Here is a 16,803-nt window from a genome sequence, read left to right on the forward strand (position 1 = left end):
GAGGGAGTGGATGAGCTGTTTAGTGGTTTCTGGGGTTAGGAACGTGCGGATTTTGGCGATGTTGCGGAGGTGGAGTCTGCACGAGTTTGTTAAAGATTGGACTTGGGGCTGGAAGGATAGGTTGGAGTCCAGAATGACACCCAGTACTCTGGCCTGCAGGGCGGGTTTGATGGTAGCGTTGTTGCATGTGACGAAGAAATCAATGGGGGGTGGTGTCCGGGCTGGGGGGAAGAAAAGAAACTCGGTTTTGGAGAGGTTCAATTTAAGGAAGTGGAGCGACATCCAGTCTGATATGTCGCTCAAGAAAACAGAAAATAAGCGAGCGCTTGAAATAGATATAATGAGCAGCGGCTGTACACCAGAAAGGCACCGTATCAAACCTTCAGGGACATAAATATAAAAAGGGGGGGGTGCAGCGCTACATCTTAGCAAAATGATAAATCAAACACAGATAATAAACAATAAAACAGTGACTGTGTGCTAATAGAGCCACTGGAACCAAATATCCCTATTTGTTGCATAGTTTGCTTGAAAGGGTATATACCAGTGTGCAGAGGGTCCTTCAGAATTTCTAGAGTTAATGTGGTTACACCCCTTTAGCACCTGATGGATAAATGCATGCACTAGCTGTATGGATTTGAGCACAGGGATCTCTTGTTTGTTGTATTGTTGGGTCAGTAGCCAGACCTGAACCTTGTAGCTCTCCCCATTGTGTCTTTTCCCCTATGCTAGCATTGTGTCCACAGTAGCACTTGCGTAGGCAGGGCAGAGTAGGACTGGCCATAGAGGGATTACTTTGACGCAGTTGGCCAGCTTAAACATGTATTGCAATATGTGTGAACCAAATATCCCTATTTGTTGCATAGTTTGCTTGAAAGGGTATATACCAGTGTGCAGAGGGTCCTTCAGAATATCCAGTCTGATATGTCGCTCAAGAAAACAGAAAATAAGCGAGCGCTTGAAATAGATATAATGAGCAGCGGCTGTACACCAGAAAGGCACCGTATCAAACCTTCAGGGACATAAATATAAAAAGGGGGGGGTGCAGCGCTACATCTTAGCAAAATGATAAATCAAACACAGATAATAAACAATAAAACAGTGACTGTGTGCTAATAGAGCCACTGGATGGTGGCTATGAAGTGAAGGAAGTGAAACAGTCCAATGGAGGAGTGCTCTTAAGATCCAGGATGATCCTCAGACGTCCAATATTAGGAACCGTCAGGTGATAAAAAATGTAAAGACTGCGCACTCACCAGATACGCAATCTTTATGCGCATTTGTGTATAATATCACTGGACCTCCTGTGTCATCATCCTGGTCTGGTCAAATCTGGTCAGCATATCCTCCCTTGCCTGATATCCGGATAGATGCAGCTATTCCATGGATCTGGCTGGCTCCCACCAGAACTCAAATAAACAGAAAAGGCCACATAGTGTGATATCCTCAGGTATCTTTATTGTAGGCAAAGGATAGCAGGAAAACCAACATGTAAAAAATTACTGACCCAGATGCAAAATCAAAGATGGCCGCCGGGGCCCCTCGTGGTGCCGGCGGTGAAGCGTCCAACCTGCTGTAGCTCTCCCTGACGCGTTTCGAGCGAAGGCTCGTACTCATAGGGGTGCAGCTTACAGTGGTGGACGCAAATGACAATTTTAAATACGAGCGATGGCGCATGCGCAGTACGCCGTGCGCCATCTTTCCTATGCTGAATGTCCGCGCGACGGGCGCCATTTTATTGTAGCCCAACCCGATGGCGCATGCGCAAACGCCCTGTCGTCGGGTACGCAGAGACAACCAGCAGAAACGAATGCTATGAGCACCAGGGATGACTCACTCATATGCTATAAGCGCCAGAGATGATCAAATCAATAATTTGACGCTATAGATCACCTATGTGGAAACCAACCAAGATAATATAATTATGGGCAAGAACAAAGATGGATCTTAATGAACAGATCCAAATTCATGTTATATAGCCCGTGTTTATCACAACAACAGTAATGCAAATGTATAGATACTCCGTATGAAAAACTATATTCACATAAATGAATTAAAAAATTATTAAGTTAAAAAATTAAAAGATTATATTCATGTGAGAACCTGGTGGTCATACATATGTAAACGTTGGCAAAAAGTCTGCCAAACATAAGTACCCATATATATAAAGTTATACCTGAATACTAAAAATCCAAAAATACATAAATCCACAGTATATATAATCAATACAAATATAAAATAATACATACATCTGTAGACCCATCGGTCATTAGTGCATGTAGAAAGTTAGAATAATAAAACATTAAATATTAAAATTACCTGAATAACAAAAATATATCATCAGAATAACAAAGAAATAAAGTTATATAATATTAAGTGAAATACACACTAGGATCAATGGCAAAAATACATATGTGTATATAGAAAGATATCTAGATAGTCCCAATCAGCTGTTATCAATGAAACTATTGATATCCAATTCTATATTAAGTCCATTGGGGCGCATACAGTCCATCTGGAATATCCATTTCGTTTCCATTTGCGAGACTGCTCTTTTCTTATTTATGCCTCTCCAATGGGCTTGCACTGTGTCAATACCCACAAACTGCAATGAAGATGGGTCCCTGTTATGATGGGTCCTGTAGTGTAATGATAAAGAATGATCTTTAAAGCCCTTTTTTATGTTGTTAACGTGTTCACGGAGTCTATCCCTAAGTCTTCTAATGGTGCGCCCAACGTACTGTTTTTTGCACGGACATTGCAAAAGATACACGACATTTTTGCTGTAGCATGATATAAAGTTTTTAATTTTAAATGTCCTGCCAGTACTAGTTGATAGAAAATTGTCGACCCTCTTTTTCCTTTTGCCATTACAGGTGCATATAATACACTTGTTGCATGGGAAGAAACCAGTAATATTATTCAAAAAGGAAGTGTTCCTAGGAGGGTCGATAATATTTGGGGCTATAAGATTTCTCAGAGATTGTGCTCTTCTATAAGTAATCTCAGGTCTATCAGGAAGGATATTAGTTAGCACTGGATCCGCCTTCAAAATCTTCCAGTTCTGATTAATGATTCTAGAAATCGTCCTGTATTGTCTAGAAAAAGTAGTAACAAAGGGGCAGATTTTTTGTGACTTTTGTGAGGTATTGTTAACAAGCAGAGAATCTCTATCCATATTTCCTATCTCATGCATAGTGCGAGTAAGACATATCTCATCGTATCCCTTTTCCAAGAATCTATTTTTTAATATAGATGCCTGTGACAAAAAGGTATCAACAGAGGTACAGTTTCTTCTCAGCCTTAAGAATTGCCCTTTCGGTATGTTTGAAAGCCATAGTGGATGATGGCAACTGCTAATGGGAATGTATCCATTCCGATCTGTTCCTTTGAAGAAGGAGGAGGTTATTAGGGTGCCCTCTTGGTTCATTAATGTCAGATCCAAGAAATTCACACTAATCTTACTGTAGTCAAAGGTTAATTTAATATTTAAAGTGTTGTTATTAAGGGTACCGAAAAAGTTAACCAATGTTTGTTCATCCCCTTTCCAGATAAGCAGTATGTCATCAATATATCGTCTATAGAAGTATAATTCTGGCCAATCCCTGGCATATATAATGTCCTCCTCCCATCTAGCCATGAACAGATTTGCCAGGCTTGGAGCGAATTTCGCTCCCATAGCCACGCCCCTAGTTTGTAGGTAAAAATTACTGTCATACCAAAAATAGTTTCTAGTCATAGCGAAATCCAGAAGGGTAAGTATAAATTTTTTATGAAGAAGAGGCAAAGTAGATTCATTAAGATAAAAATCCACTGCTTGCATACCCTCTGTGTGGTCAATGCTCGTGTACAGAGAAGCCACATCAGCTGTAACTAGAAATGTATCCTTATCAACATAAAGACCTTGGATGTCTTGTAACACTTGTTTAGTGTCTCTCAGATAGGATGGCGTTTTCCGTACTAGCGGTTGTAGGAAATAATCTATGTATTGTCCTACTCGAGAGCACAGAGATCCAATACCGCTTATGATAGGTCTACCGGGAGGGTTCTCTAGGTTCTTATGTATTTTAGGGAGAATGTACATAACTGGTATCCTAGGAGCCGATGGACATAAAAACTCCTTCTCTTTCTTATTTATAACATTATCCGAATAGCCTTTGGCAATAATGTTTTTAAGTGATTTTTTATATGTACTCAAAGGATTCTTTGGTAAACGGCAGTATGTGTCTACATCTCCAAGAATATTATATACTTCCTTATTGTAGCTATCTTTATTCATTAGTACAACTCCTCCTCCCTTATCCGCAGGCCTTATGACTAGGTCTTTCTGGTCAAGGAGGGAGTTAATAGCTTTGGAAGTCCCATGCTGATTTTTATGGTTCTTTACCTTCACAGCAGCTAAATCCTTCAGTACCGTTTCTTTGAAGGCATTAATATAACTATAATTTTGTGGGGGAGGATTGAATAGGGAAGCATTCCTTAGGTTAGAATAAGTGTTCATGCTAGTGTTATTTCTAGCGATAGGGTTCGAGTGAAAATATTTTTTCAAAGATATTGATCTTACAAATCTATGTATGTCAATATATGTATGGAATTTGTCCAATTTGTTATTTGGTGCAAATTTTAATCCCCTATCTAATAAATCCAACTCTTGGGAAGTTAATATTTTCCCACTAAGATTAAAAATCCCTTTACCCTTTATAGTTTCCTCTTTTTTGGGTTTGTTGACCCTTTTGCCTCCCCTTTTTCCCCTGCTCGAACGTTTCTTTTGCGTGAGCTTTCCTGGTCTAAAAAATGAACCGGAGTGGGATTCCAATTCTCATTTTGATATGTGGAATGGTTAGTTGTAGGAGGATAGTAAGTATCATTTCTATATGGTGGGGCATATGGTGGTTGCCTAAATGACTGCTGAGGTGTTCTAGGTGTAGGTGTCCTGAACTCATCCTGTCTATATGAGGCTCCATAATTCCTTCTCGGGGAGTTATAATTGCCATACCCTCTGTTATAATTATTGTTGGGGGGTCCAGTACCCTGTTGTTGAAATGGTTTCTTGAATTGGTTATCCCTATAACCTTGATTGGGATACCAATCATAGTTTCTTGAGCCTATATTGTTGTCTGACATAGACCTCAGTGGTTCAAAACGGTTGGACGTGGGTATATTACTATTATAGGTGACCCTAGTTTCCCCAGATGGCTGAGATTGGTGATGATATGTATGACGAGAATGATTGGGGACCCTCCCGCCTTTATTATTTTTCTTTGGTTTAGATGTATATGAATTAGTCTCCATGGGTATAGGAGGCTCATTCGTGGGTTCATCTAAGTCTGTTTGCCATTTAAAAACTTTATTTTCGGCATAGTCCCTATGATCACGTATGTATTTCTTACATTTTTTTGTCTTTTGTTCCTTTTCCGTGTGTTCTAAAAATTGTTTGAGTTTCTCAGATTCTGATTGATAGTCATTCCTATCTTTAAATGGAATGAGTTTCTCTCGTACTTTATTAATTTCCGTGTCTAGATAGATGATCTATAGCGTCAAATTATTGATTTGATCATCTCTGGCGCTTATAGCATATGAGTGAGTCATCCCTGGTGCTCATAGCATTCGTTTCTGCTGGTTGTCTCTGCGTACCCGACGACAGGGCGTTTGCGCATGCGCCATCGGGTTGGGCTACAATAAAATGGCGCCCGTCGCGCGGACATTCAGCATAGGAAAGATGGCGCACGGCGTACTGCGCATGCGCCATCGCTCGTATTTAAAATTGTCATTTGCGTCCACCACTGTAAGCTGCACCCCTATGAGTACGAGCCTTCGCTCGAAACGCGTCAGGGAGAGCTACAGCAGGTTGGACGCTTCACCGCCGGCACCACGAGGGGCCCCGGCGGCCATCTTTGATTTTGCATCTGGGTCAGTAATTTTTTACATGTTGGTTTTCCTGCTATCCTTTGCCTACAATAAAGATACCTGAGGATATCACACTATGTGGCCTTTTCTGTTTATTTGAGTTCTGGTGGGAGCCAGCCAGATCCATGGAATAGCTGCATCTATCCGGATATCAGGCAAGGGAGGATATGCTGACCAGATTTGACCAGACCAGGATGATGACACAGGAGGTCCAGTGATATTATACACAAATGCGCATAAAGGTTGCGTATCTGGTGAGTGCGCAGTCTTTACATTTTTTATCACCTGACGGTTCCTAATATTGGACGTCTGAGGATCATCCTGGATCTTAAGAGCACTCCTCCATTGGACTGTTTCACTTCCTTCACTTCATAGCCACCATCCAGTGGCTCTATTAGCACACAGTCACTGTTTTATTGTTTATTATCTGTGTTTGATTGATATGTCGCTCAGTAGGTGTGTGATTCGGGCTGAGACCAAGGGGGTGAGGTGGGGGGTTGAGAGATAGATTTGTGTGTCGTCGGCATAGAGGTGGTAGTTGAAGCCGTGAGAGTGTATGAGTTGGCCAAGGGAGGAGGTATAGATGGAGAAGAGAAGGGGCCCGAGGACAGAGCCTTGAGGGACCCCAACAGAGAGGGGGAGTGAGGGGGAGGTGGTAGCATTATAGGTAACGCTGTAGGAGCGTTGTGACAGGTAGGATGAGAGCCAGGAGAGAGCAGAATCTCTGAGGCCGAGGGAGTGTAGTTTTTTGAGGAGGAGGGGGTGCTGTGTCGAAGGCCGCAGAGAGGTCAAGGAGTAGGAGCACTGAATAGTGGCCATTAGCTTTGGCGGTTAGCAGGTCGTTGGAGAGTTTGAGTAAGGCGGTTTCGGTGGAGTGTAGGGGATGGAAGCCGGACTGTAGGGGATCGAGGAGGTTGTTGTCGTTGAGGTGAGAGCATAGGCGGGTGTAGACTAGGCGCTCGAGGAGTTTAGATGTAAATGGGAGCAGGGAGATGGGTCTGAGGTTGTTCGGGTCATTGGGGTCCAGGGAGGGCTTTTTAAGTATGGGGGTGATGTGTGCATGTTTCAGAGGGGAGGGGAAAGTGCCTGAGGAGAGGGAGAGATTGAAGATGTGGGTGAGGGAGCGTAGGATGGAGGAGGAGGAAGGTTGTAGGAGTTGTGAGGGGATAGGGTCGAGGGGGCAGGTGGTGAGGTGGGCATCAGAGAGGATCTTGGAGACTTCCTCGATGGTAGTAAGGTCAAAGGTGCGGAGTGTGGGGGGAGCTTCAGTATGAGGAATGTAGGGTGGGGTGGAAGAGGAGGTCAGAGCAGTGGTGGGGCCATGGGAGAGGGGTGATGAGGGGGTAGCTGAGTGAGGGTGAAGGGGCTGGAGAGAGTTTGAGCAGCGACGAAGTCCCTGCGGGTTATGTCGAGGGGGAGGGGGGATAAGGGGGTAGCTGTGTGAGAGGGGACGGGTTGAGAGGGTGTGTGAGTTGCGGCAATGTCCTTGCGAATTGTGTCAATCTTGTTTTTGAAGTGATTGGCAATCTCAAGGGCAGTGAGTGAGGTGCTGGGTGGAGGTGGGGGTGGAGAGAGTAGAGAGTTGAAGGCAGAGAAGAGTCGGCGAGGATTGGAGGAGAGGGCCTTGATGAGGGTCAAGAAGTAGGCCTGTTTGGCAGCATGGAGGGAGGAGGTGTAGGTGCGGAAGGCAGATTTATAGCTGGTGAAGGCTTGTTGGGATTTGGTTTTGCGCCATAGTCGCTCCAGGGCATGACTTTGTCGTTTGAGGGTTTTGGTGTGATCAGTCTGCCAGGGCTGGAGCGGTCGGGGTCTGATGTTGCGTGTGGTTAAAGGCGCTAGTGAGTCAAGGGCTGTTGAGAGCGCATTGTTGTAGGCGGTCAAAGCCAAGTCGGGGCAGGACAGGGGGAGGATGCGGTCGTGGAGTTGATCAGCTGCAGAGTGGAGGGAGGCAGGGTTAAGGTTGCGGAGGTTACGGCTGGTAGTAGTGTGACATTTGGAGGGGTAGGCGTTGGAGGACGAGGAGATAGAGAAGGTGATCAGGTTGTGGTCAGAGAGAGGGAAGGGGGTGTTAGTGAGGTTGTGGGGAGCGCAGCGGTTGGAGAAGACAAGGTCCAGGATATTTCCGTCGGAGTGGGTGGTGGATTGTATGCACTGTGCAAGTGCAAAGGAGGAGGTTAGGTGGAGGAGACGGGCTGTGTCTGGGTTGTCGAGGTTGACAGGGATGTTGAAATCCCCAAGGATGATGGTGGGTAGCTCAGAGGAGAGGAAGAAGGGTAGCCAGGAGGAGAAGTCATCCAGGAAGCGGGGTATGGATCCAGGAGGCCGGTATATCACAGCAATCTTCAGGGGGGTTGGGGAGAATAGTCGGACGCAGTGGGCCTCGAAGGAGGAGAAGGATAGGGAGGGGGGGGTTTGGGAGGACTCGGAAGGTGCTCTGCGGTGACAGGAGCAGACCAACCCCACCACCTTTACGACCGTTAGGCCTGGGTGAGTGGGTCCAGGTGAGACCTCCGTAGGAGAGTGCAGCAGGGGAGGTAGAGTCAGTGGGCTGGATCCAGGTTTCCGTGATCGCTAGGAGGTTGAGGGAGCGGGAAACAAAGAGGTCGTGGATGGCGGTAAGCTTGTTGCACACCGAACGGGCGTTCAGGAGTGCACATGAAAACGGGGGGGAAGGAGATTTTAGGGAGCAGGGGGACAGATACTAAGTTGCGGGGGTTGCAGTAGGACGTGGACGTGGGAGGGTGTTGAGCGGGTGAGGGAGGTGGAGGGCCAGGATTCAGGGAGATGTCCCCCGCGGCTAGGAGGAGGAGAAGGGTGAGAAAGGTGGCATGGGAGCGGGATGTGCAGGAGCATGAGAAACTCCTAGTGGAGGTGTTGGGGTCAGTGGGAGAGCGGAGTAATAGGAGGAGGTGGTGGGTGCCATAGAGGGGCGAAGGAAGCAGTGAGGACACAATATACAATTGTTTGGGAGGGGCAGAGGGATATAGTGAATGGATTTTGGGAACGGAGGAGAGGAAAATGAGAAGGAGGAGTGGAAGAGGCATTTTGGGGAGGTGAAGAGAGCAATAGTAGGGAGATGATAGCAGTGAGGGGGAGATGTACAGGTTGTGGGGTGGAGCAGAGGGGTAAAGAAATGAGATTTGGGAACAGAGGATAGTAATATGATAAGGAGAAGAGGGGGTGTATTATATAAAGGTACACGGAGTGGGTCTCAGGCATGTAAGAGGTTTCCCAGGGTGATTGCTTGCAGTCTTCCAGCATGCAGTAGAGCTTCTTGCTGTTGTTGTGTCTTCCTGCTGCTTGAGTTCTCCTGCTTTAGTTCAACTGCTGCGTTTAACTGCTTCTTCTATGCACTCGTTCTAAGCCGCACTCGATCTGAAGCAGCACCCCCATCAGAGACTGTGCCCCCCATCAGATCATAATCATATACAGTACTGTATTTTTTACTTTATAAGATCATTGAAATATTTAAACTAGTTCAATAACTGGTATGAGACTTCCACCTAGTGGAAGAATAGGACATTACACTAAGGGAATAATATGTCACAATCTTTATGTTTTTTCACTCCTTACATCAGCCTATTTCAACCTTTTTCAATGCAGAGGAACCCTTGACATAACTTTCCAGTCTCAGGGAACCCCTGCTAAAAAGGACTTTAGTTACAATTCATGATACATTAGTGTGATAGTCAGAGGTAAGAATGCTCCCTACACTTGTGGTCATTGGGAAGAGTTAAAAGAGTGAAAGGGTGCTGCCCTACTTAGTGGAGGATATTTTTGTATAGTTTTGCAGCACTGGATGTTTCACAGCGTGCACTGAAGATTTACTGTGTTTTTTTTCTGTGTTTTGGGACTGTCATATTTTTGGGACTGAGTCACTTTATTTATTGGTATTTTTTGGTATTTTTTATCCCATTATACACATCATCATTATTATTATGTTCACCCCTGTCACCAGCACATTATAGTGTGCTGCCGTTTTTGTCATTGTTTGCACCCATTCACATGCTTTTTGGATATGTTATGTTTACACTTGGATGAGGGGCATATCTGTATTCAGTACATATTCTATTTATGTTTTTATGGCGCATTGTTCATACACTAAGTAGCGCAGCACCCTTTCATTCTTTTATTTGTTTTCACTATTTGGGAATATAGTCAGGTGTTTGCGGCCACTTTTTTTGGGGTCATTGCAGGTAGGGCACAGGATGACCACCTCTATACCATTAGGAAGAATTACCCCCTTACAGATAGCTAAAAAGATCAATGGTGTCAGTGGGAACTTACCTGAGAGGCAGAAACTACTCATTGCGCAAGGAACCCCTTGTTGAGAAACCCTGCCTTACATAGTAGAACAGTGGTCTCTAAACTGCGGCCCAGGGGCCAGATGCGGCCCTTTGATTGCCCTTATCCAGCCCTTAGGGCACAATTTCTCCAACTGACCCCAACGATGGGGCATTTTTTTTCACACTGACATTGAAACCTTTTCTACTCCCAATGGTCGCAGTAGCTCCCCCCCCCCCCTTAAAGTTTGAAGGCATGTAAACTGGCCCTTTGTTTAGAAGATTTGGAGACCTCTGTTTTAGAACATTTAAATAAATAGGTTCAATAAACAATGCGTTACTTCTGCACCTAGTGGAGGAATAAGAATTCACACTAAGGTTGCAATTCATCACAATTATATACTGTATTTTTCACACCTTTCATTTTAGTGGTCTCCAAACTGTGGTCTAGGGGTTGGATCCAACCCTTTGCTTGTTTTTTTCCAGCCCATGGGCCGTTATACCCCCCACTGTCAGCTACAGTGGGGACTAGTTCCTGCCCCTGACACATACAACAAGGTACTATTCCTCCCACTGACCCCATCGATGAGGCACTATTGCTCCCACTAATACCAATAATGAGGCACTATTCCTTCCACTGACACCAACAATGGAGTACTATTCCTCCCACTGACACCAACAATGAGGCACTATTCCTCCTACTGACACCATCAATGAGGCCCTATTCCTCCCACTAATACCAGTGATGGGGCACTATTCCTCCCACTGACACCAAAAATGCAGTACTATTCCTCCCCCTATTACCAAAAAGAAAACATTGTTTACTACCACTGGCACCAAGACAATTTCTACTCCTGCTGGCCACAGTCTGCCCCTCCTAAAATTTGAAGGACATTAAACTGCCCTTTGTTTATGCTGAAACAGTTTTATTCGGTGTTTAAACAGTAAAAGTTCATGTCTATGTCCAATAAATGTACAGAGATGCATAGAGGCCAGAGTAATGTAAGATGAGACATCACAAGGTTATGAGAAAGTAAAGGTCATTAAGACATGTGAAGATTAGGAAAGCATTTGCAGATATTGTCAGCTCTATAACCATAAATAATATAATGTGAGAGATCACAATGAAAAAGTTATACTGGCTTTTTGTTTAGAAAGTTTAAAGACCCCTGTTTAAGATCATTGAAATAAACTGGTCCAATAACTGGTGTGTTACTGCCAGCTAGTGGAGAAATAGAAATTTACACTGATTATAATAAGCCCAATCATATACAGTACAGTATGTTTTCACTGCTTACATTGTAGAACAGACTGGTTCAATAACTGGTGTGTCACTGCCAGCTAGTGGAGAAATGGAAATCCACACTGAGGTTTTAATCCATCACAAAAATACATTATTCAGTCTTTGCATTTTAGAAGAACATTGAAATAAACACAGCTATACACTTAATAAGAATCTTATTTTGTTTATTTATTTATTTTAGAATGGCATGGTGCGTAAAGAAAGTGTATTTAGGACAGTCTCAGTTGAATAAACATTTGTATGTATATTTGTAATACGTTGAATCTTGTTTTCTCATTCCATTGATACATTCTTTTCTCAAGTCTTCAAATAATAGAGTATTCCCCTAGGTGCCACCAGTATCTGCAATGTGATGTCAAATTATTTTTTTTAATAATTATATTACAATGATTTTTTTATCATAAACATTTGCCATTTTTAAATAAAGTACAGTTTTCACCCATTTTTTGTTGCTTTTTAGTGTTGCTGATTTTCTGCATCTTCTTTGCAGCCTCTACCTGTCTACGTGCACACCAGCGATAGCTGTATGGCATTTCTCAGGATGGTGACAGCAATGTACCATGCCTGTGCAATGTGCATTTGAACAGTTGCTTGTAGTTTCAATTGCATTGGCATGTGACAGGGTGACAGTGCAGCTGGGAGGTAGAGACAGCATGTTGTCACCCTGTACTAGGAAGTGTCTGAACAAGGACTGTCATGTCAGGATCACCAGATAGTATTTTAATAAAAGCTGCAAATTTAAAATGGTTTTAAAAACCCTCTTTTCGGTTGCTTTAATATGGTAAATCTTATATGAGATTGTAGTGATTGGGATACATATTCTTTAACAACAGGGATGTTTTTTCAAATTGGCCTAATGCGTTAAACTGTCTAAAGAAAAAGTATTGATTTTTTTTGTCCCCAATGAACTTTTTGGTCTGTTAAATATAACATTTAATTCATTTTGTTATATCTGTTTATTAAGTACTAAAAAATCTTGTTGATCCTGCCAGAAATCTTATGAGCTGATAACGTACTGAGCTCTCTCTCTCTGTGTGGACTGTTATCAGTTACAATGCTCACAGCCATCTTTGTGGACAACAGAACACCCCCATGTTATGGAGAAGAGGAGAGGGGGAGATGTTCCCTAGTCCCATCCTAGGGTGACAACACTGCTCTATTGATAAAGTACAGAAATAAGTGTTGTCACACTAGGAATAGAAAGTGAGTTACCAGCAGGATCAATAAGTGAAAAAAAGGAAAAAAAAGCCTGAAGGAAAAAAAAAATAATACAGCCACCACATCCAAGGAGCTGCAATATATTACATTTTTATTCCTGAATTTAGATAAACGTTAAAGATTTTCATTAGAATTAGTTACTAGTAAGCCACGAGTCCACTTATCTACCAACCTACCCACCTACCCAGCTGGGCGTACTCACCTTTCCTTCACTCTTCCGCCACTTCATTCATCCACCAGTATCAGGAGCTTCTGGTAAGGAAGGAGCATGTGACTCATTTCCCCTCCCCCCTGCCTCCCTTGTAGAATGCTAATACTAGATTGGGGCTCAGCAACCCGTAGATTGCCGTCTGGGCTTGCTGACCCGCCACCCCAGAGCATTAAACAGTGCAATGCAGAGGGATACTTGTAAGGTTGGAGCTGTAGCAAGAACCCCACAAGCCGATGCCTCTTCTGTAGTGCTGGCTCCTGTCCTATGCGGAATGATACCAATGCACTCCACCTCTTATCCCAGCTAGCGACTTCCAACCACCCCAACCGCACCTTCTTTAGGTGCAGTGGCCAGGGGTGTACACACATCGCAGGAGTTATGCACCGTCATGGTTGGTGGGTGTAGCACCTGCCAAGCATGACCCATTCATGTAAATGAGGCTGCTCTGCAAGTACCCTGCAACCATGTGCAGTACAGCAAACAAGGGGTTAAAGCAGGCAGTGTTGTGTTGCTTTCCTACCACCCGCTTTAACCCCCTGGACCCCGCAAAAGCATGCAGTTGCAGGGCATTTGCAGAATGGCCCCATTTACTTGAATGGGTTGCGATTGGCAGGCAGTAGCACCCACCAAAAGCAACAGGGGGCTTAATTCTAACTGTAGCATGTGTACATCTTTGGCTGCTGCCTCAGTAGCTAAAGGGGGGAGGGAATGGGGGTGATTCAATCACATCTTGTTTGTTGCATTTCAAATCCATTGTGGTGGTGTATAGAGCCAAAAATGTTAGAATTGTGTCGATGTCCCAATATTCATGGACCTGACTGTATACTCTCGCCACATGAGGCCGGGTATTGTCGTGCACCAGGAGGAACGCAGGACCCACTGCACTAGCGTAGGGTCTGACAATGGGTCCAAGGATTTCATCCCGATACCTAATGGCAGTCAGGGTGCCATTGTCTAGCCTGTAGAGGTCTGTGTGTCCCTCCATGGATATGCCTCCCCAGACCATCACTGACCCACCACCAAAACCGTCATGCTGAACGATGGTACAGGCAGCATAACGTTCTCCATGGCTTCTCCAGACCCTTTCACGTCTGTCACGTGCTCAGGGTGAACCTGCTCTCATCTGTGAAAAGCACAGGGCGCCAGTGGTGGACCTGCCAATTCTGATGTTCAATGGCAAATGCCAATCGAGCTCTATGGTGCCGGGCAGTGAGCACAGGGCCCACTAGAGGATGTCGGGTCCTTAGGCCACCTTCATGCTCATCCTGTTCCTCCTTGCACAAAGGAGCAGGTCCTGCTGATGGGTTAAGGACCTTCTACGGCCCTGTCCAGCTCTCGTAGAGTAACTGCCTGTCTTCTGGAATCTCCTCCATGCTCTTGAGACTGTGCTGGGAGACACAGCAAACCTTCTGGCAATGGCCCGTATTGATGTGCCATCCTGGAGGAGTTGGATTGCCTGTGCAACCTCTGTAGGGTCCAGGTATCGCCTCATGATACCAGCAGTGACACTGACAGAAAAAGATGAGTAGGGAAAAAAATGTCAGTGGTCTCCACCTGTAAAACTATTCCTGTTTTTGGGGGTCATCTCTTTGTTGCCCATCTAGTGCACCTGTTGTTAATTTCATTAACACCAAAGCAGCTGAAACTGAAAAACAACCCCCTCTGCTACTTAACTGACCAGATCAATATCCCAGGAGTTTCACTGACTTGATACTATACTCTGATTAAAAAATGTTCCTTCAATTTTTGTTTTGAGCAGTGTATAATAATATTAGCAGAAATCACTGTAACTATAAAATATTGAACACCGGACACACTGTTATAACAGAGGGAGGTTTATAACCCCTGTCAGGTTTTTTTTGCCATCTGTGTCCCATTGTGGAGATTTCCCTTCACTTCCTTTCCCATAGCCAAAATGAGAAATGAGAGGAACTAGTCTCCCCATTGGAAGATTTCCCCTCTGTCCCTTTTCTGGTGACAACCCAAAAATTGGGATTTTCTTTCACTCTCATCAATAATGGTAAACGGGACAAGAAGAGAGGGGGACACAGACAGCAATACAAAGCTGACAGGGGTTCTAGTCCCTCTCCACTCCATCAAAAACTAAAGAAAACAATGTTTTACCTTTAGTTATACTTTGATCTCCATGCTCTTGCTTACCTTTGGATCTTTTTAGGCAGCATATGTAAAATACAAGATGGGATGTATAGTGAGGAAGCTGTACAGGTAAATTCTCCCCACCCCCACCTCTCACGTGGTGCTCAGTGGCTCCATTCATTCTACTTACCTATTCATGCCATCTTCCATGTTGTCGACTCCAGGCTCACCTACATGCGTTGTCTGTGTTGGTGGTCTGTATTATAAGAAAGAGATTTCGAAAAACATTTATGAGTTTTTTTCATATATTGAAACAAACTTTTCAAATATATATTTGCCACCTGACATTTGGCTGCCTGCTTTTGCCTTCAGGTGGTTTAAGAATTTAGCTTTAGCTTTAAGAATTTTTTCCAAGGACAGATTTTCTTTAAAGACACCTGGATTTGGTTTGGTATCAGTCTCTAGTAATCCGCTGTGCATGAGAAGGAGAGCCAATCAGGTCTGCTGCAAACACGTGTGCTGACATGAACATGCTGACAGGAGGAGAGAGTACTGTAGTGACTTTTGAAATTATGTATCAAAAACATAACTTTATTTCAACAACAAACCAGCCTAGCCGCCCGTTAAGGGTTAACTCTTTTTGGTTGAAAATTTAAAGGACCCTCCAACTAAGACATGCAAATAATGGGTGAAGTGAGCTTTTTCTAAGACAATAGACTGTTTGACTATCCACAGGTGGTCTAAGACTAGGTTTATAAAAAGTTTAAATTGGAGACTATGAGAATAGCTAAAGTGTGGATATGTCAACAAATACTGTTTATATATTGGGGTTGAGTTGAAGACGTCTACAAAAGTTAAATAGACAGTCAAATAGGACTTCGACCTTCAAACATTAAGTCATAACAAGTGAACAATAATGAGACGGAAACTCAACTGGTTGAAAGTTTACCCAAAACCTTGCAGAGTGTGATGAACCAACAAACTTCTCGAACTGTCACAATATGCTATTATCCACTAAGGTTGAAAGTATAAATAGTTGTTTACTCTGACTCCAACACAATAGACAGGTAAACAGAGGGTCTTTTCTCCTCATGGGAATTTTGGTTCTAAAACAAAAAGGTTAAATTCAGGACATATAAGGCTAAGAACTGGATATATCTACCCACAGAGATATTACCAAAAAAGCATATTATCAATGGATGTTATAAAGAATATGTTTCACACACCACAAAATATTCAGCAGAATGGGGATTGTATATCACTAAATTGAGTATTGAGATGAGGAAAAGGAAGATATATTGTGAATTAGCAGCAGTTGTATGTCTTACCAGGAAACAAATGCTTTCACACAAGTTTGTATATCAGGGAGATGAATAACTGAATATACACATATATTCCATGGTTCCTATTTAGAACATTATAGCTATGATCACCTATATATATCTGGATAAGACGTATATTTAATACCTGAAATCACCTTGAGTTCCACCCGAGGTATGAGTCATCATAAATACTCAAATTGTTCTATGAGCTCTGACTGCCACTTAGTGGACAGGTGAGAGATAGCTTAAATACATACATTTCTCAACCAGCCAATCAAAAAGCCTGGTTGGAGGGTCTCTTAGAACAATAGTTTAGATGGTATAAAAACCCATGCACCTGATTTGAAGAAAAAACCTCATTGAAAAAAAACTCACTGAAGAACCTCACTGAAAAACAGCAAAGAGAGACAAGCTGAAGGAAATCTGACGAGGCTGAAATTCATCTGAAGAGCTACCGATTAA

General features: G+C 43.5%; 1 long non-coding RNA gene across 1 annotated transcript; it reads right to left on the minus strand.

Moving 5' to 3' along the window:
- Window positions 1–11,640: 11,640 nt before the first annotated feature.
- On the minus strand, window positions 11,641–15,199 carry LOC149461185 (uncharacterized). Its single transcript, XR_016312949.1, has 2 exons — window positions 15,047–15,199; window positions 11,641–11,835 (listed from the first exon to the last, which is right to left on the minus strand). It is a non-coding gene; the product is annotated as an uncharacterized LOC149461185 (long non-coding RNA).
- Window positions 15,200–16,803: the final 1,604 nt, after the last annotated feature.

Source organism: Staurois parvus, unplaced genomic scaffold (assembly GCF_062004578.1).
Source record: "Staurois parvus isolate SC_StPar_1 unplaced genomic scaffold, SC_StPar_1.0 ptg000209l, whole genome shotgun sequence".
In the NCBI taxonomy this organism is placed as follows: domain Eukaryota; kingdom Metazoa; phylum Chordata; class Amphibia; order Anura; family Ranidae; genus Staurois; species Staurois parvus.